Below are 20,202 nucleotides of genomic sequence, written 5' to 3'. Positions count from 1 at the left end.
ACATTCAGCAGGGCAACTCTGTTTAAGTAAAATAAATTACGACAGTTATGCCTCCACCACTATATCCCATAGAAGCGGAGCTCAGGCCTCCATTCTGACCCTCTGCTGGCCTGCCACCCTCCACAAGGTGCGAAGTCCACAGGGCCTTGGGGGCATGCGCACTTGGTGCCTGTTCTGCTACTTTTTGGCCATATTTGGGTATCAAGGACACCTTTAATTCCCCACTCAAACATCCCTGCCCTTGCTCCTGCCCCTGCCCTGGGATCTTTGCAGATCTCTTTCCTGAAGGGTGTATGGACAGAGCTTAAATGAGCAACTTGGGGTGACCACTTGGAGGCTCCTTGTGGTATCGGGCGGAGCTGGGTAGGAGGAGAAGAGGGGTGCGCCGAGGGCTTCTATTTGTACTCTGGCCCTGGATACCCCAAATGTTAGGGGTGGGGCTGCCTGTAGTAGTTCTCAAACATAGTATACAGAAGAATTACTGGAAGGGCCTTTACAATACAGATTCCTTGGGCCCTGTCACCAGATATTCTCATATAATCGGGTCTGGTATAGGGTCCAAAAATCAGTATTTTAACAAGTACCCCAGGGACTCACACAATGGAAAACACTTCTTTTGAAATTTTTATTTTCTTCAATTTGAATTTAAAAGACCTGTGTTTATTTATTTTTTCTTGTTCTTGTGGAGATAGTGTGTACATGTGTATGTGTTTCCTTATCCAGGAATTTTCCCCTCAGGGTCCCAGCAGTAGAACCCTCCTAAACTGTAGGGAATAGACTGAGGGCTGACATTTCAGCAACTGCTCCTCCTCCTCCTCCTCCTTTTCTTCTTCCTCCTTCTCCTTCTCCTTCTTCTTCTTGACAGTGTGAAATGTATGTTGATTCTGATACTTCTTATCAGCAGTACAGCTTATCTAGGACAAATTACCGGATACATTTTACATTATTTCTTCAGGACCAGGGTTTTTCAATGACTTTAAATTTGGGATCTTCAAATTTGAAGTCAGGTAATGCATTCATATCTGCTTTACCATACATTTGCTTAAGCTTAAAAAGCTCCCTCTCCAAGTCTTGCTGCGGATATTCTGAGCCAATAGCCACAGGTCCTGCAGACGACTGTCGCTTAGTTCTGCATTCTCTGATCTCGTTCACAAAGAGCTTCTGTACAGGATCAAGTTCCTTATTAAATGCCACTGCTGTAACACCAGTATTCCTACCTCCTCAAATGGACTGAGATTGCAGACTGAATGGCAGAGGAGTACCTAACGAGCCTCTGAAAATCATGGTGATTCTGTTACAGACAGTCCGCCTAGATCAACTTCTTGTTGGAAGAGACGCCAGGCAGCCTTGGTGTGGCACTGCGTGGTGTAGGTAGCACTGATGTGTTAGGACTGGAGCATATGGGTCATGGGAAATGCTCGGATGGTGCAGTGATGGTTCTGATGTCTTTGGCGGCTCTGGCGTAAGGACAGTGCCGTCTTGAAGAGAATGGATTATCTCGGGAAGAAGTCAGTCTCGTGGCAGAAAATGAGGTCTTGGGAAGTGAGCCTTGGGCTGGGACAGAAAATCCCCGTTCTCTTGTTTGGACTTGATGTTTTGTCCAGGAATCTAAGTTGTGGAAATATCTGGATCACTCTTGGAGATAGAAGTGAGCTGGCTCCCAAACAGGAAACAGACGGCACACTCCTGGGGTTGTAGCCCCATAGTGTCTAATGGCCACTTCGAATGGAAGGTGTAAGAATTTGCTGGGTCGTTTTACCCTTTCATGCTACCTAACTTGGGGAATTAGGTCGAGGCTAGGAGAAAAGCGGTCAGAGTGGTGGTAGGAAGGGCTCTTTAGTACACAGGGGAGTGTCCGTCGCAAGAGGCCATTATCAGTGAGGTGGCAGCACTGTGGAAGGTGAAGAGGTCAAATACAAGATATATTCCTGCACGTTTGAGACTGGATTTGGCAAACTCAGAGGGAGCTGAGGGACACTTTGCAGAGAGATAGATTTTAGCAGTGAAGCTGAAGCTGTTTGTGCGTTTGTAAATTGGTCTAAGCTTATTTCTTAATCACAGGCATAGACCAGCGACTTTGGGTCCCTTTCATGGTCTTTGTGAATGTTTTTTCTCATTTTTATGTTCTGACCACATTATGATGGGGGAACATATGTGGGTTCCACGTGGAATGCTGAACAGGACAGTTCATTTTTGCACATCCTGGAGATATAGCGTGATACCACAGCGACACTTCTGTCATGGAAAAGAAACTTCCCAACGATGCACTCTGCTGTTGTGAGTAGTACAGTTAGAAATTCATTCCCAGAGGTACACATGCTACAGAGCACATGGGAAGGTTTTTAGGGTTGTTTGAAAAAGGAGAAATATAACCATAAAATTTTAGTTGATGAGAAAGATGAAAATGAAAGGGGGAAACTGACATCAGAGTAACAGGTTCAAAGTTTCATAAATGGAACAGTCTATAGTTAATTAAAAGGGAATTTAAACGTGAAGGCCTGGAAAGCCCTAAATATTTAAGGGGTGGGGGATTTTTGGAAAGTCACAGAATCACAGGAATTGAAACTTACGTGATGAATTGAAACTAATGTGATTATTTAAGTTGGAAGGACATTTAAGAAGCCCAGGAGATGTGAAGATAAAATCTGACTGTGAACTGAGGCTTGCTGCAGCATTTACTGGCTTAATCATGGCTTAAATCCATGCCCCTATGACAAGTATTCTCTTTGCTTGGGTAAATAAATTTGTAACCCCAGGAAGATATAAACATAATGAAATAATAAACCAAAACCTATAGTTTAACATTAAATTTAAGGACAAGTTTAGTAACTAGGCTTATAATCAATTCACTTTTGTATATTTTGTTTCATTTTAAGCTTAAGAGGATTTGGGCTTCTACATTTTTTTATTGCAGGGTGGGGCTTCTACATTTAAAGATCTGGTTTATTAGGTATATGAAATTGCTTATGAGAAAGATTTTTTATATACTGACTTTCTGGTGATTTAAGTGTTTGTCATTGTGATTTAGGATGTCTAAAAGAATCTAATTAATTAACTGTATAAATAGCTAAATATTTACAAGAGTTTGAGCTGTCCAATATAAGAGATAGTTGAGCATTACTCAAAGAAGTACAAATGATTATTCTTATTTGGCGTAAACATTTATAAAAGAAAAATAGATTTTAAGTTATATTTTAATAAACTGAATATTTATCAAAATGTAAGTAATTGTAAATATGCTTTTCTACACACAAAACTCCCTCAGATAATAAAAGCTTACTTCAACCTCCGGTGGTGCAAATCCTGGCTTCAGTTCCCCCTTCCTTGTGACTTTGAGCAAGTTACTCAGTCTCTCTGTTCCTCTTTCCTCATTGTAATATGGAGATGATATTATTATTATCTCGTGGGGCTGTTATGATTCTTAAATGAGATAATACAAGTGATAATACAAGTAAAGCACTTACAGTAGTGTTTGGCATATACTAGGTGCTCAATAATTGGGTATTACTTAATCTCTATGAGTTTTTAAATGAAAAACACCTCAGTGTACAATAAATTACGATAGCCACACATCACTGCTGTAGTTCTGGGAGGACTTCTGCTTAAGGGCTCAGGAGCTAGAGGGGCACAGATGACTCTGGTCTGTAGCACTTGACGCCTCACCTGATTCTTCTCCTCAGCAGTTACTTGGCTTTTGAAACTTAAACATTATTTTTTAAAAAAATTCTTTGTTTTATCGGAGTAGTTTAAAATAATCTGTACTATAACAACAAACTTTCTAAAAGAAAATCACAGCTATGAGGCTCTGCATGGGCATTTGTACATGGTGGTGATGGGTTTTCTATAAGCAAACCTGTAAAATATACGAATGAAAAAAATGTGACTTCACAGGCAAAGCTAAGGATTGCTGCTATGTTCACTGAATGACAACAATCTGGTTAAAGCATGGGATTACTACAGTAAATTGTATTGAGAAATCAAGTACAGAAACTGTGTCAACGCTGAATTCTGTTTTGATTTAGTAAGAGACGTGGGTGGGCAAGTTATATTCATGCCTCATCCTCTCCTATACAAGACGGATAGAGATTGAGCAAAGGGTTATAAAGAGTCGTTACTTCAGCAATAAAGAGCCACATCCTACATTCTGACCACATAAAAATTTGTATGTGCTCCCAGAGATTGGAACTACATGGGAGGAAGGAGATAGGTTACGATCAGATATTAATGATGGTGAATACTGCACCACAACTCAGGTGGACAATTTATTAAGCCCGAAGAAGATGAGAAGGTAGTTAGCATAAATCTGTGGTTAAAAGACCCCATGGAATGCAGGAACCACCAACTCTGCCAATTGATTGTTTGCTTCTTATTTTTAATTAGTAGTCCATCTGTTACTACAAAATCATAGAATCAGATGACACTTTAGCGTTTCAAGTCTCCCACCTCTTTCTAATGCGGATTCTCAACAAAACCCATTTGATTTTGTGCTTCATAAAGACTCCCACGGAAGAGCTTTTATGGCTTCCCTTGTTAGTGCTTCCATAGCTGTCAGCCCACATCCCCAACAAATCTTTCCTGGTGTCTCTTAGGAAATCCCTTTACAATTAATGAGTAACTAATCTTACTCCTGAGTGGGAGGGAAAGATAATGGAATATGAGTCGGCTGAACCAAAGGTGAATGGAGCCTCAGTTCCTTATTTGATGTCTCAGCCTCCAGAAGGGGTGAGGCAACTTCTCCAGGTGAATCACAGACAAGGAGATGTGATTGCCTCCTGGCTCACCCTCTGTGTTTTAGGGAGAGTCAAATGGAACTGTGCCAGAGAGTACTACTGTAAAACACAACAGAACTGCAGCTCGTGTCGGAAACCTTTACAAATTTGGAGACAGCCACACATATATATGTGTAGTATTTATCATTTCTAAAAAGTTCATTTTATAGTAAAGAGACCTTAAAGGATACTTCTTTATTTTTGAATACATGTGGGACTACTTTGAAATTATAGTTCAAAATACAATGGCTTATTAAAAAGTCAGGTTGCTGAGTCAGGGTTGGGGCAGATGAGACTGTTCTAGCAATGGCTGAGGAGATCTAGTGACATCATATGTCATGGCTATTAAAGTAAGGAAAATAAGGAAATAGTCCAATGTATCTCCAAATGGAAACTACTTGAGGAAAAAAACAAAACAAAAAACACCAGGTATGAATAGAGATTGAGAATCAAGATAAATTCAGATTAGATGGCTCCTGGTAACTTGATTAGTGGCAAAGAAGTGTTAAACAGCTATTTAAACCCTGGAGATAGGGTCCAAGAGAATTATTACAATTTCAAAACTGGGGTTCAGAGGATGATGGAATAGGACAGACCAGGAAAATTAGGGGGCAAGAATCTGTTCTAGTGAAAACACCTAGAATAAGGCCAAGGGCTTGGGAATTTGAGCAGCATTAGTCTAAGTAGGGTTTGGGGGCGGAGGGAGGAAAAAAGATAGGTAAGATTCAAGTATCAAGAGCATAGCTCCAATTCAAGCCCCAAGTTCAGGTTTCTGTCCTAGTAGAAGCAGTGAAGACAACAGCCAATAGTTCCAAGTGGCAGAAAATCAACACAGATCCAGACAAGCAGGAGAAGCCTACACCGGTTTTAAGGTGTTCTGGTGCATATTCGTAAAATTGACCCCTTGTTCCAGGAAGATGGGGCTCAACGTCAGGTCTTAAGGACTGGTGAGTGGATTGCAGGCTGGATGTCAGCCCCCATCAGCCAGGGCCCAAGTATGGGACGCAACCTACACAAATACACACAGTGGCTCTGCGAGAATAGTTGCTGAAGTGCATCACTGCATCCCTGGTTCTCAGCCCAGGACCCCACTCTGCAACCATTGATTCAGAGTTTCTGGGTTCAGGTCCTGGAATCTGTATTTTGTTCCTCAAAAATTTTTTAAAAAGCCATATGTATATACATTTTTTCAAAAGTAGTACCTGCGTATTAAAGTGAAAATCAAACAAGAATATGCATAAAGAAAAAAGTCAAAGCCTAGTTTCCCCTTTCTACCCCACCCCTGACTCCCTAAGATTAACCACTCCTTACACATTTTCTTAGTGCACATGAAGATGTATCCGTATTATCTATATTAATGTCTCATATAGAGTAAATAATTATGATGTAATATTTACAAAGTTACCCAGTGCCACCATCATGGAAAAAAGAGTTTTTGCCTACTCAGTACTCAGGCGTTTGGTTGTGGAGATGAAGAAAATTAAAGGTTAAAAGAGCTAGAACTCAGAAGGAGCCTGAGTTGTTTGTATCAATCAGGATCCGGGCAGGAAACAGATGGCACACTCAAGCTGGGTCATTGAGAAGAACTTAATTAAGGGACTGTTTTACAAAGGGGAGAGCAAGGTTTGAAAAGCTAACAGGAGATGAGGAAGTACTCCAGGGTTAATGCTAACTGGGAGCTGTCACCGTCCCTAGGCCTCATGCGGGAAGGAGTTGGGGCTACTACTGGAACCCATGCTAACAACTCAGCATGGAGGGATCAAAGGGAAAAAATAACTTGACCTCACCTTCCTCCCTTCCTTCTACTTCCTGCCAAGGCTCCCCACTGACCAGACTCAATTGGAAGCTGGAAGGCAAAGGGGCCTGGTGATACCATTCATTTAGGTCAGCCTCCTAGGCCACAGAGCAGGATAGAGAAGGGCATTGAAGTGGCAACTGGAGGATATCCAGCAGGAAGGAGGAAGGATGGGAGGAATTGCCAGAGACCTGTATACAGAAAAAAAGAGGGATTGGGGTATTTAGAGAAAGCAGAAGAGTCTTGAGTTCTGTCACTATGCTGCTGCTCATGGTGGTGGTGGTGGTGGTGGTGTGTGTGTGTGTGTGTGTGTGTGTGTGTGTGTGAGAGAGAGAGAGGGAGAGAGACAGAGACAGAGAGACAGAGAGAGAAAGGTACAAAGGATGTGTTACAGATTATAAATTGAATGTTCTTTAATGGTCTGCAAGACTCCTGTAAAGATCCTGTTTCATTTTCAAATATGTATGCCCAGTTGTTGGAATGCTGTTTTTTTCTCCCTTAAAATATGTACTATGACTTTTATACAAGGAGGCACATAATGACATATTCTTAGATGCAGAGAAAAAAGGACTGGAAGGAAACATATAAAATGTTAACAGATTTAATCTCTAAAAAGTAGGATCATGGATGATTTTTTGTTTCTTATTTTGTGCTTTTGGGCATTTTCCAAAATTTTAACATGCATTGGTTTGCAGCAACTTGGGCTTGATCCTAGGTTCTTTTCCTTCCTTTATTTACATTCTCCCTAGGTGATCTCATCCATTCTCATGGGTTTAAACATCATCTACGAGATGTGATCAAACAATACGGTGAACGTTTAAATAAAAAAAAAATTATTTCAGTAAGACATGTTGCCATTGACCCTCCTCCAAATACTCCCCCTCACTTCAAACACACTTATCCCTTCGTTCTTGCCACTTTCTGAAGCAGTTCTGGAAGTCCTCTTTTGGAAGTGTCTAGTTGTGCTGTTGTGGCTGCCTCGATGTCCTGATTCATTTTGACTTTGGGGAAGAGCCAGAAGTCACACAGTGCCAGATCCAGTGAATAAGGTGGATGAGGACACACTGTAATGTTTTTATTTGACAGAAATTGCCATATACCAGAAGTGATGTGTGACACGGAGTGTTGTCATGGTGGAGGATGATTTACAGCACACATTAAAACATACCTACTCTCAACTGTAACTCACACCCAATTGACTGCACCAAACAAGTTGAAACTTGTTATACACTGTTACTAAGGTTCGACGCACCGCTTCCCATATTGAAGATCCCTGCCTTTCCGTTGAACGGCACTCGGCAGCAGCATTCACCATATTTTGTGACCAAAATGGAAAGGCTCTGTGTCACACATCACTTCTGGTTGGGCAAATTCTGTCAAATAAAAGCATTATGGTGTATTCTCATCCACCTTATTCACTGGCTCTGGGACCATGCAACTTCTGGCTCTTCCCGAAAGTGAAAATGACCATGAAAAGTAAACATTTTGAATCGATTCAGGACATCGAGGCAGCGCGACAGCGCAACTAAAGATACTCACGAAAGAGGACTTCCAGAACTGCTTCAGAAAGTGGCGAGAACGATGGGATAAGTGTGTTTGAAGCGAGGGGGAGTATTTTGAGAGGGATTAATGGCAATGTATCTTTTACTGTAATAAGTTATTTTAAATTTAAACATTCATGCAGTTTTTAAATCACACCTTGTATATGCTGAAAACTGCCACATTTATATTTCTAGCCCAGACTTCTCTCCTGAGATCCAGATTTGTTTGACCAATGCTCCCTGACATCAACTCTTTGTTGTCTAATAATCTCCAAGTCGACATGTCTAAAACAGAGGTTTTGATTTCCCCCTCTCCCTCTCATTTCCTGACCTCACCTTTCCCTCTAATTCCCTATGGCAGTGTTCACCATACCTTGTTCCTTTTTCTCCAGGGCACACAGCTAGTCAGTATGTGTTTCCCAGGCTTCCTTCCAAGTAGATAGGGCCTTGTAATCAAGTTCTGGCAAAACAATGTAGGCTGAAGTGATGTTTGGCCCATAAAAGTATCCCTCATTATCCTCAGTATGTTCTCTCTCCAGCTTCCAACTGAATAGAGGGGACTCCAAGGGCCTCAAGCAGGGTGGAGTCATGAAATAGATTTCTGATGACTCTGTGATCACAGCCCCCCTGCTGACTTGCATTGGACTGTGACATTAGCACAAAAACACATTTATTATATTGAACCACTGAGATTTTAAAGGTTATTTTTCACTTCAGTTAGTCTACCCTAAATACTATGCACCTATATGTGCAAAATATCTCCTGCATTTATTTTATAAAGTGGTCTGAAGGAATAATTAAAATAAAATCCGAAAAAAATTAAAGCTATTAAATTGCAATAACATTAAAAGTTTAAGTGGTCTTATATTAATTTTTGCTCCAAAAGACATATTAGAGTTGATGGTACAGCTAAGTCTTATTTTTGGGGAAACATGGCATTTGCAGAAATGTCCTAGTGAAAAGCAAAGTTTTCTTAGAAATCAATTGATGAGCATTTTGTCTGAATTTGTTTAAAAATCGGATTAAAAAATATAACCCAGAGGAGGAGTTGATTGATTATTCTCTACAATTGTCATTGGCCACTACAATTCAAGAAAATAATCATTTATCTAGAGAAGAAATAATCAGCTAAAACTGTCCAATAAATAAGGGAAAGGCGAACTGGACAAGAGCAGACATTAGTCCCTTCTCAACATCTGCCCAGAGGATTTATTAAATCCTACTGAGAAAAATTGAAAGTTAAAATTTAAAAAAAAAAAAAAAAATATATATATATATATATATGTATATATATATGTACGTATATATACATATACATATATGTATATATATGGCTATATTGGAAACTGTATGTGGGTCTTATTTCTTAATATGGGCTGAATTCTCAATTAATCCTATAGTTATCTTTTAAAAAATCCCAGGTTAAGTCTCACAGATATTCTTGTGCGTGTGGGATCACCTGCAGTCCTAACTGATGACTGCAGTTATGACTTTGGTGCTCAGAGTGGGTATTCCAGGTCAACCACATGTCTTCCAAAATTGTATCTTTATAGAACACATTCCTTTCGAGGGCATTACACTTTCCATATGTTGTCAGCTTTGGGGAGGTCTGGGGGCAGTGTTAACTCCCACTCATACGCAGGTTGGGATTCAAGGACAAGTAATTAATTTGTAAGTGGTAGGGTTTTACTATTCCCGGAAAGGGCTATACTGTAGGGGGAAATATGGAGCATTAAGATGATTGGAAAACAATTGGGAATACTGATCTGACATTGAGCCAACCAGATTTCCCCAAAGCTCACAGCATATGGAAAATATAATGCCCTCGACACTAACATGTCTTAATACAAAGACCATTTTGGAAGGCTCGTAGTTGACTATAATGCCAGTTTAATAGCATTATTGAACTCAGATGCTGAGGAAGGACGATATTAGTTAGCTCTTTAATTGTATACATTAGAGAACTACAAGGATAGGAGTCCTGCTGGAGTAAACATGTTATTTATTTTTTGTTTCATTTCATTCATTGATGTATTTAACATATCTTTACTCGATATCTACTATGTGCTGGCCATTGGCCATTGTGCTATGGAGGCTACAAAGGTGAACGTGGCAGATCTGGTCCCTAGTTTCATTGAACTTACAGTTTAATACATTGTCAGGAATGATGATCAAATTATTAATGGATAGTGGCATATGGGTGTTGACAGTCAGAATAGATACCAGCCATTATACCATACTAATGTGTACCACTAATTATCAGCTCTGAGGTCTACTAACTTGATCAATTTGTTTTATTATAAATAAATGTTTATTTTTCTATAAACATCAGTATAGTACTTTTTGGAAGACTAGAAGAAAAACAGGGTTTGGATTTTCAATTCTGAAATAGCTGTCTATAACCGTACAGACACTGTAGAAGGTAAACATGCATTCAACCTTCCTTTTTTATTACAAAACCTCAATATCTGCAGGTAATCCATCTTCCTCTACTGTGCCATGTGCTTCATGAAACTAGTCATGGTAATTCCAATTCCATCGATACCGATCAGTTTAGGAATTGCTATATGATTCAATTCTGACCACTGAGGCTTAAGAAGACACCAACTAAGAGGCTTCTGAGACAGGTTTCCTTCTTTTTAAAAAGAGACACATGGGGCCGGCCCAGTGGCTCAGGCAGTTCAAGCTCTGTGCTCCTAACGCCAAAGGCTGCCGATTCGATTCCCACATGGGCCAGTGCCAGATGCCTCAGTTGGTTGGAGCGCAGGCTCTCAACCACAAGGTTGCCAGTTAGACTCCTTGACTCCTGCAAGGGATGGTGGGCTCTACCCCCTGCAACTAAGATTGAACAAGGCACCTTGAGCTGAGCTGCCTCCCGGATGGCTCAGTTGGTTGGAGCACATCCTCTCAACCACAAGGTTGCCGGATGGACTCCCGCAAGAGATGGTGGGCTGTGCCCCCTGCAACTAGCAACGACAACTGGACCTGGAGCTGAGCTGCACCCTCCACAGCTAAGACTGACAGGACAACAATTTGACTTGGACAAGTCCCAAAAGTACATACTGTTCCCTAATAAAGTCCTGTTCCCCTTCCCCCTCCCCACCCCCCAAAAAAAGAGACACAAGAAGAACTGATATAATTGTCTATATACAGCAGCCATCTTGCAGCCATGAGGGAGCTAGCCTGAAGGCAAACTCAACAGAGGAGATGGCAGAGCACAAAGCTGGGAAGTACCTGCATCCTTGATGAGACACTGAGTGACCGAATGCAGCAGCCTTGGAGCTGCCTGTTGGTGAAGTGCTTATCATGTGAGACAATAAATGTCCATTGTTGAAGGCAGTTGACTCAGGCTTTCTGTTAGTTGCAGTTAAAAGCCGAGTATTTGACTTTCCTGAGAAGCGTCACTACAAATCACCTGATGGCAGCAACTTAATAGTTAAGTGCATGATTCTAAGGAGAAAATGAAAGATCTCTTTAGAATCTGTCACAAAAGTGTTGATAGTAGAGAAAAAGCCTTCTATTGCTTGCTAGGATAAACTTCTAGAGGTTTCCAAAACTTTTAGGAATTTTGAAGACAGCTATGAATATGTGTTATATACCGTGTTTCCCCGAAAATAAGACCTAACCGTAAAATAAGTCCTAGCATGATTTTTCAGAATGACAGCCCCTGGACAATAAGCCCTAGTGTGTCTTTTGGAGCAAAAATTAATATAAAACCTGGTCTTATTTTCGGGGAAACACGGTACATGATTTTGAACCTAATGGAGAACTCTTTTCACACTTTCATTTCATCACTAAATGAATGTTTTAAAGCTACTGCAGCTGTTATTTCTTAGAAAGGGCACCAGATGAAAGAATGAAGATTGCTAACACTTACTGAGTGCTTACTAAGCCCTGGGCATACACTAAATGTTTTATGCACCTTATCTTCATTGTTCTACAAAACAACACTATGGAGTAGGTACTCTTATCATTTGTATTTTACCAAAAAGGACGCTGTGGCTGAGAGAGTTTAAATTAATTGCCCAAAGTCACAAGTGAATAGTAAGAACTGAAGTCTGAACTGCAGGCCTGTGTGATTCCAAACCCTGTGCACTGAAGCCTTACGCCGGGCAACAGGATGTGTGGGCGACTTTCGGAAGTCTTCCATTGGTTGTTTTCCTTCACAGACCCGGCAACAATGTCTGGAGGTTCCCTCGTTAGTTATGCAAACAGCCAAGCTGGTTAAACAATAAAGGAGAGAAGGCCAATTCTGGCGCTAATTTTAGGGCAAACCACAGATGTCTTTGATGTTTCCATTGTACATGAGAACAGAGCCAGTGATACGACAGCTGCTGGCAGCCCTGATCAAATATGCAGAATATTAAGGCAGCTTTATCTCAGCACCTAATTACAGCTGGCACAGAGGAAATTTGTTTTGCAAAGTAGGAGATGTCAAATGTTATAAATGCAATATGTAAGCAAATATGATTGCCTCATTCTATTTTCTCAGGGCTGTCCAATTACAGCATGCTTTTGGAAAAGCTTTTATTAAATGATGTTCCTGTCAACCTATGTAACCCAAACTTTGTTTTAGATACGATTGGAACAGCTTAACTGCTTTATTGTCTTATACTTCAATTTATTTTCTACTTCTTCTTCAGACGTAAAATATATCTGGCACCTAATTCCAAAAGCAAAGATGATTATGATATTTTTGTCTAGTCCAGGTTTTTACAGTCACCTAACCAATGTGATAGGACCATAATCTTTTTACCATCAAAAACTGTGTCATATTTGTAATGACAGAAAAATGGCTTTATAATACTGATATGGGGCAAAGAACGAATAGTTGGCTACTTCAGCCACCCGCAATGATAGCTGGATAAGGCTCTGCTCACATGTTTGTCCAAAGACACTGCAAACCACGTGAGGTTGGAACGAATGTGTGCTGTGCGGACCCCTGTCTAGGAAGAGCTCATTGCTAAGCCATGGGAGGGGACTCCAGCTGTTTACTCCTTCCGGGTGTCGGTCAGCTATAGAGACTACCGCCTGATGTGGTGCCCTGCTGGGGGCAGTCCACCTCAGTGACCGAGTCAGGTGGGGGTCCAAAGGCCCGAGCATATCAGCCTGGGACAGGGCATTCTCAGGGGCAACTCTCACTGAACAGAGCGCTCTTTCTGCTCACCCTTCCTTCCTCTCCTCCCTTTCAGTGTTGCTCTCTCACAAACATCTTACACCCCAGATTCCATCTCAGCATTTCGCAGCACCTGCTGCTAGAGAACCCATTCTGTGACACCATGTAAAGCAAATCATTTAAAGCAATTCTACTTTTGGGAGGATGATCTTTCATCCACCATTTGAGAGTAGAATATATATATATAATTAAAGTTCAGTCATGACTTTCAGTACTAAATGCCACATTAAATGTAGCGATCAATTGTATACCTAATGCAGTACTCTTAATTTTTTCCCAACACATTGAAATGCATTGCTAAAACAATACACATTTTTCTTCTTTTTTTATCTTTCTTGACTTCAGTGTAGCATCTGACACTCTAAGACCCTTTCTAATTGAGCCCCTTTCCCTGTTCCATTTCAAAGGAAAAAACTATACTCTGTTTTTCTTTCAGTCTTTCTGGCTGCTCCTTTATAATCTGTGCTTGTTGCCTGCCTTACTGTGGTGTACCCCAAGATTCAGTCCTTGACCTTTGCTCCTCTACTTTTACACACTTTTCCCAGACGACCTTGCACATTGGCTTCAACACTTGCTCAAATGCTGGTTATGTCCAGCTTTTGAGTTTCCAGTTTAGATCTTGATGCTGAGCAATATAGTTTCTCAAAACAAGAATATCCCAAATGGAATGTTTTTTATCTCCACATACTTCTTTCCAAAATACCCCGAAATGAAAAGAACCATAATGGCAATCTGTTCATCCTCCCATAGCCCTGTATCCATGAATAACAGCACCACTACTCACTGTGATTTTAGCCTTGATTCTGAAGATGTCTTAGACTTCTTTGCCTTACTAATTCACCACATCCAAAGAGTCCTAAGACCTTAGATTCTCCCTTCTGTGTAAATAGCTTGAGTGATCTCAACCGTTTCTTTCCACTGTCTCTTATCCCTTCTTCCATGGGTGGCTTAAAGTCTACAATATTGTCTTATCTTTAAACTCAACCCTTTTTTCCCTCTACCCTCTGCTCATGCTACGTCAATGCTTAAAATTTTCTGCCAGCTTAGCATGCAAGGTCCTTAACAATATGGACCTTGTTTAGCTAGTCTCACTGTCAAGTATTCTTCAGTTGCATCAGGCAGAACTATGCTCTGGTGCCTTAGTAAGATGTGGTGGCCTCTGCACTCTGCTGAAACCCTTTCTCTTTCCCGTCATCCTCTCATTGACTGCCTCTTCTTCATCCTTCAAAACTCAGCTCCTGCTGAGACCACCTTTGGAAAGTTCTTCCCAGATGCCCTGCTCCTCGCCTGGCACCTGAGCACATATCTATCAAGACATTCATCACATTGTGAAGGGAATAGTTTCCTCAAACCAGACTACAAAACTCCTTGAGAAAAAACTCTTTATTGAGTTTATATGAGGATATACACCATAGCGCTTATTGCATAGTTGCCTTCATAATGTGTTTGTGAGATGAATGGAAACGAGTTACACAAAAATATAATTATTTTTCAATGAACTATTGTAATGGTGGGTTACTGAAATGCACATTCATACAGATTAGCAACATCTACGTTGGCTTTTACAAAAAAATGGTATGTATATAACAAATTATTTATATGTATATGATATTAATATAAAATTGTTTTCATATAATTTGATACTATGTATCATTTGTTATGTATATATTTTACATATAATTAAAAATCATTTTTATATGAATTATATAATATTCGTGTATAAAATAAATTATTTTATGTAATTTAATATTTATTATATTTTTAATATAAATTTATATAGCTATTATCATGCTATAAAGCATGTGTATATAAATTACAGATAATTTTATGTGTAATATAAAATTATTTTAATGTAATTTTAAAAGGAAAACCAATGTAGACATTGCCAATGAGGACTTTGAACAGGTATCGTGTTTTTCATGGAGTAGCTGACACGCACTTTCTGCCTCTTCAGACTGATTGTCAACATATGGGTAAATAACAATCTGCTGACTTTGAAAAATTAGTTATAATCCATTTCACATAATGCATGCAAAGCACAGCAGGCAATGGCCCATAATTGAAGGATTAATTTTGGGCCTTAGGGTGGTTTTTAAAATTCACAGGCTGATACAATGTTATACCCCATATGGACCCAGAATATTCCCATCAGTGAGTTTCCATTACTCTCTTTCCTCCTACAGAATGCTCCGTGTACCGTGTACCATGTACCAGGAAAACGAGGAGCTTCTGCCTCCATCAGCACAGCAGCTGGAGATCTTCCTAGTGATAAGGTGAGCAGGAGGCTGAATGTGCCTTAGAAGAATTTAAACAGGGCCTGAAATGGAACAGATCTGTAAAACCACCTAGGTCAGTTAGAATTTTTCTGCTCTATCAAAGGCACACTGCAGCTTTTTCTTGTCTCGTGCCTGAACCTTGCATCCATCCGGCTCAAACTGCTCTATGCGCACTGCTCCTTTCAGGTGTAATGGTTTGCCATCGTGGACGAAGAGGCTGCCTACAGGACCACTATCTCTTACATCTCTTGGTTGACTTAGTTTTTCTCTTTCCTCCCACCTATCTGCATCGATCTGTACCATTTCCTTTACACTTCTGGGTCTGCTTTTTATCTCCAGTTACTGCTTTTCTTTCCTGTGTGTCTTATAGAACCCTTTTGAATCTCCCAGGAGGGACCTTTTCAACCCCAACTTTCACTGGTCTAACCATAGCCAGCACAGGCTGCTTGGGAAGTAGGAGAAAAGAAACGCTTGCTAGTGATCGACATGGTATTCTCCGCTCCACGGGTATGGGTGTGCGTGTTTTTATGAACTATTCACATTAGTATGAAATGCCTGAACAAAGGGGCGATTTGGCAAGCCTGACGTCCCACACTGGGGCTCATAGCAACTTGCTTCTACTAGCAACATGAGGATTAGAAACACTTCCTTGCCAAGTGGCTTTGAATCAGCTAGAAGTGGGGGAGCAGAGAATGGATTCCCTTTGCTGAGGCTGACAAGGCTCCAGAGTATTTGTTAATTGTCAAATCCTTTGTTTAGAGAGGCCAAATATACACATCCGTAAAAAAGATTTCTTGGTTGCTTATTATGCTTCATGCTATTATTAGCAAGAATTTTTGAGTTTGCAAGGAAAGCTTATAAATCACCTCTCAGGTATTTTTGTAAAATGAAGTTTAAACATGGTTTAAAGAATCAAGAACAGTACACATCTACAGTGACTTTTACAGCTGAACTGGAAATGCATTTGATGCTTTTTAAAAGGACTAACTGGCTAGAATTTAAAGTAATCTGCCTTCCCTCAAAACCCAGAGCTAAGCAAAGGAAAGAAACGGTGAGAGTTATGCTGGCTGTGCGTGAGAGGTGGAGGTGGGGTATAAACTGGGAATGAGATTTCTTGGAGAAAAGCTACAGAAAAGGCCAAGCCCACATGGACTATGTGACTTCATTTAGCTGGAGAAGGAGCACTGAGCGTCGTGCTGATCTCAGATGTCTTCCCCGAGGAGGAATGATCTGTCTTTTCTTGGAACCGTTGTAGCTCTGAAAGTCTGTTCCACCCTTTGATACTTATCTTATTCTGTCCAGTAATGTTATCTCTTTTGGAAATGTTTTATCTCTTCATTATGCCAATTATCTTTTTATGTATCTGACTTACCTGGGATTCATTCATTCCAGGTTGCCCGAGGCAATTCTGATTTATGCTGGTTGCCAAGATATAGTCATTAATATGTAGTGCCTCCTTTCACTCTCAAAAGTGTCCTGGTTTGGATACTTGATAATTCATAAGATTTTCCTAGTCTTACCCCAGCTAAACTGAAAGCTCTGGTATCCGTCAAGGTCCCAGCAAGAACACAGCACACTCCACTGGGATTTTGAAGAGACCTTACTGAAGGGACTATGTATCGAAGTGTGGGCAGGGTTAAGGGAGTCCACAAAGGATGTTGAAGCATCAGGCCTGAAAGGCAAAGGGAGGAAATGACAATAAGGGAACCCAGAGCCTTAGGAGAGGGGTGACCCTAGAAAAGCAAGTCTTAGAAGGACTCAAACACCGTAGAACGGGCCAAGCAGGGACAGCACTTCCCTACCACTGTGCCCTCCCACCATCAGCCTCCTGTCTGCCTTCTATTGGCTGAACCCAAAGGAAGCCAGAAGACAAAGGAGCCCTTGCGAGAAAGATGGAAGATGGTGGCTTCCATCAGAGAAGGGGCAGAGAATTGGTGGAAGGGCCAGAAAGTCAGGGGTCACCGGTAGTGGCAGACAGCTAATATGGCTCCGTCAGTAGGGTCTCCTTGTCGTCAATTCGATTAAGAGACATCTGTGGACGCATGTGTGCAAAACCCTGCAGGGAAGACCGCGATGAGACTGCAGCTACTGCAAGGATAATACTCCTTTTCTTGGGGGAACAGAAATAAGCATAAGCAAGTTAAACTACAATAATGAAGGCAACAGTTGGGTACAATATAGCAGTGTATGGTGACTGTTGGATTAATGGTATAGACCCTGGAAGTTCAAGGGATGAACGACCACAATGGGCTGGAAGAATCTGAAAAAGGATTTATGTAAGAGGAGGGGTTTTCGGGGGCACTGAAATGAAAGCCAACTTGACGTTGCAAAAAGGAGAAGTAGGCCTTCTTCGGGTGAATGACACAAATGAGCACAGGTGTCAGCTTGAAACACATCATGACCTGGTAGGAGGGCTGAGAACCCTTCTGAGATCTTCAAAAATTTCAAACTTGTCACAGGCAGTTACCAGTGGAAGTGCCTAAAGGGAGTTAATGGGGTCGTAAGAAGCATGAGTAGTGGATGGACACTTATTCATTCCCTAACAAATATTTATTGAGGACTTGGTATGTGTTAGGCACTGCTCTCTGGATATGCTGGTGCCAAGTAAACTGAGACATGAACCTTTCCCTTGAGAAAAGGGAATGCAGAAGGTAGCCAAGGGAAAAAGCCGTTATTTTACCTGTGATGGTAGAGGTGTGCACGGATGACAAGTGAGCACATAGGAGATCATCTAAATGAGACTAAGGCAGAGGGCAGTTAAGGAAGACTTCCTGGAGGAGGAAACACTGAGTTCTGAGGAGTGAGCCAGAATTTTACGATTGGGTATCTATTTCTTTATGTCTGTCCTGCTGCATTCTAAGAAAAGAAAGTAAGATGGTTGGCTTAAGAAACACACAGATCAAAACATAAAGAAGATTAGATAAAACATGGGGTTAGCTTATTTGCCTTCTACGAGTATATACGTGATCATGTTTGATCACAGAATAGCTTTACAAGGTTGTCCTTTTAGCCTCCTTTATTGGTGAGAAGCTGAGTCTCATTGGTGAAAACACCTCACCCAAAGAATACAGTTTTGACAGGCAGTGGCGGCAGAACAAAACCAGGTTGGTTTGCCTTGAGAGTCTGTGATTTCTGGAATAAGAGATGTGCTTATGGCTTGCCTCCCCTGCATGGAGCTTGTGGCCTGAAGGTGCTTCTCAGGACACTAAAGCATATGTGGGCATTGTGAAGAACTAAAGGGTGACTCAATGACTATTTCGTAACTACCAACTTATACTTAATCTTTTCACGTTTTTTCACTCAGCCGAAATAGTCGCAGGGATGTAAAACATAGCGAATATAGTCAATAATATGCTAATAACTATGTATAGTGCCAGGTAGGTACTAGACTTATTGGGGAATCACTTTGTAAATTATATAAATGTCTAACCACTATGCTGTACACCTGAAACTAATATAAAATAACATTGAATGTTGACTGTAATTGAAAAAAAAAAAAAAAGAGTGAGTCAGTGAAGGGAACAAGGAAAGGTGGTCCAAGCAGAAGAATCCCTGTGTTCAAGGGAAGAGAGCTGCAAGAGAACGCTGCATGATGGAAGGGGAATACTGTGTTTCCCCGAAAATAAGACCTAGCTGGACCACCAGCTCTAATGCATCTTTTGGAACAAAACTTAATATAAGATCCAGTATTTATGATATGATATGATATGATATGATATGATATGATATGATATGATATGATATGATATGGTATGATATGAGACCCAATGTCTTATATTATAGTAAAATATGACTGGGTCTTATATTAATTTTTGCTCCTAAAGACGCATTAGAGCTGATGGTCTGGCTAGGTCTTATTTTTGGGGAAACACGGTAGTAACTCGTTATAATAGGAAGTAGTAAGAGGAGTGCTGAGAAATAGGGCTGGAGATGTAAGCAAGAGCCAAATCTGAAGGACTTTATATCCTTTCTCCTGAAGGTGGTAGAAGTTGTAGAAGGAGCTTAAGCAGAAAATGCATGACCAGTCAAGAATTTTAAAGAGCTCCCTAGGCCAGCAGTGTGGGTGAGTCTGGGGCAGGACAAGGCTGGAGGCGGGGAGGCCAGTTATAGGTATAGCTGCAGTCATGGGGCAAGAAGATGGTAGGAATGGGAAAGGAGGGTGTTGGAATAGGGAGCTATTATGGAGAAACCATTAGACAGATGTGGGCACCTGGATTTGGGGGTAAAGAAGACAGATTCTTACTTGAGCATCTATCTGGGTGATGCCACTCATCATGAGTAGGGGATCCTGGAGAAGAGCCAGTTTGGAGTTTGGGGGTGATGAGGGTGGTAAATTCAAATACTGATGGCCAAGGGTAACTAATAAAGAAAGTGAGCTTAGCTTTTCTACCTTTCTGTTCTGTCTAGTTGCTTATCATGGCCTTAGTAAAAATATGGCAGCTCCAGAGATAATATTGGTTGTCAATGAATGTTCAATGTATTTATTTATTTATTTTGATAAGACTTCCTTTTTATTGCAAAAATAATATATATGCAAAAATTTACAAAATACAGACAAGCAAAAAAAATTGCTATCCAAATACAATCTTATAATGACTTGTAACATTTTGGTGTATACACTTTCAGGTTTTTTTCTAAGCATATA

General features: G+C 40.7%; 1 pseudogene; it reads right to left on the bottom strand.

Moving 5' to 3' along the window:
- Positions 1-951: 951 nt before the first annotated feature.
- Positions 952-15,860, bottom strand: LOC109453259 (uncharacterized; annotated as a pseudogene).
- Between the last annotated feature and the right edge of the window lie 4,342 nt (positions 15,861-20,202).

The sequence above is a fragment of the Rhinolophus sinicus genome, chromosome 3 (assembly GCF_057876585.1).
Source record: "Rhinolophus sinicus isolate RSI-liver-muscle chromosome 3, RSI-T2T, whole genome shotgun sequence".
NCBI lineage: Eukaryota > Metazoa > Chordata > Mammalia > Chiroptera > Rhinolophidae > Rhinolophus > Rhinolophus sinicus.
The sequence above is the reverse complement of the archived record's forward strand: the minus strand, read 5'-3'. Positions and strand labels throughout refer to the sequence as shown.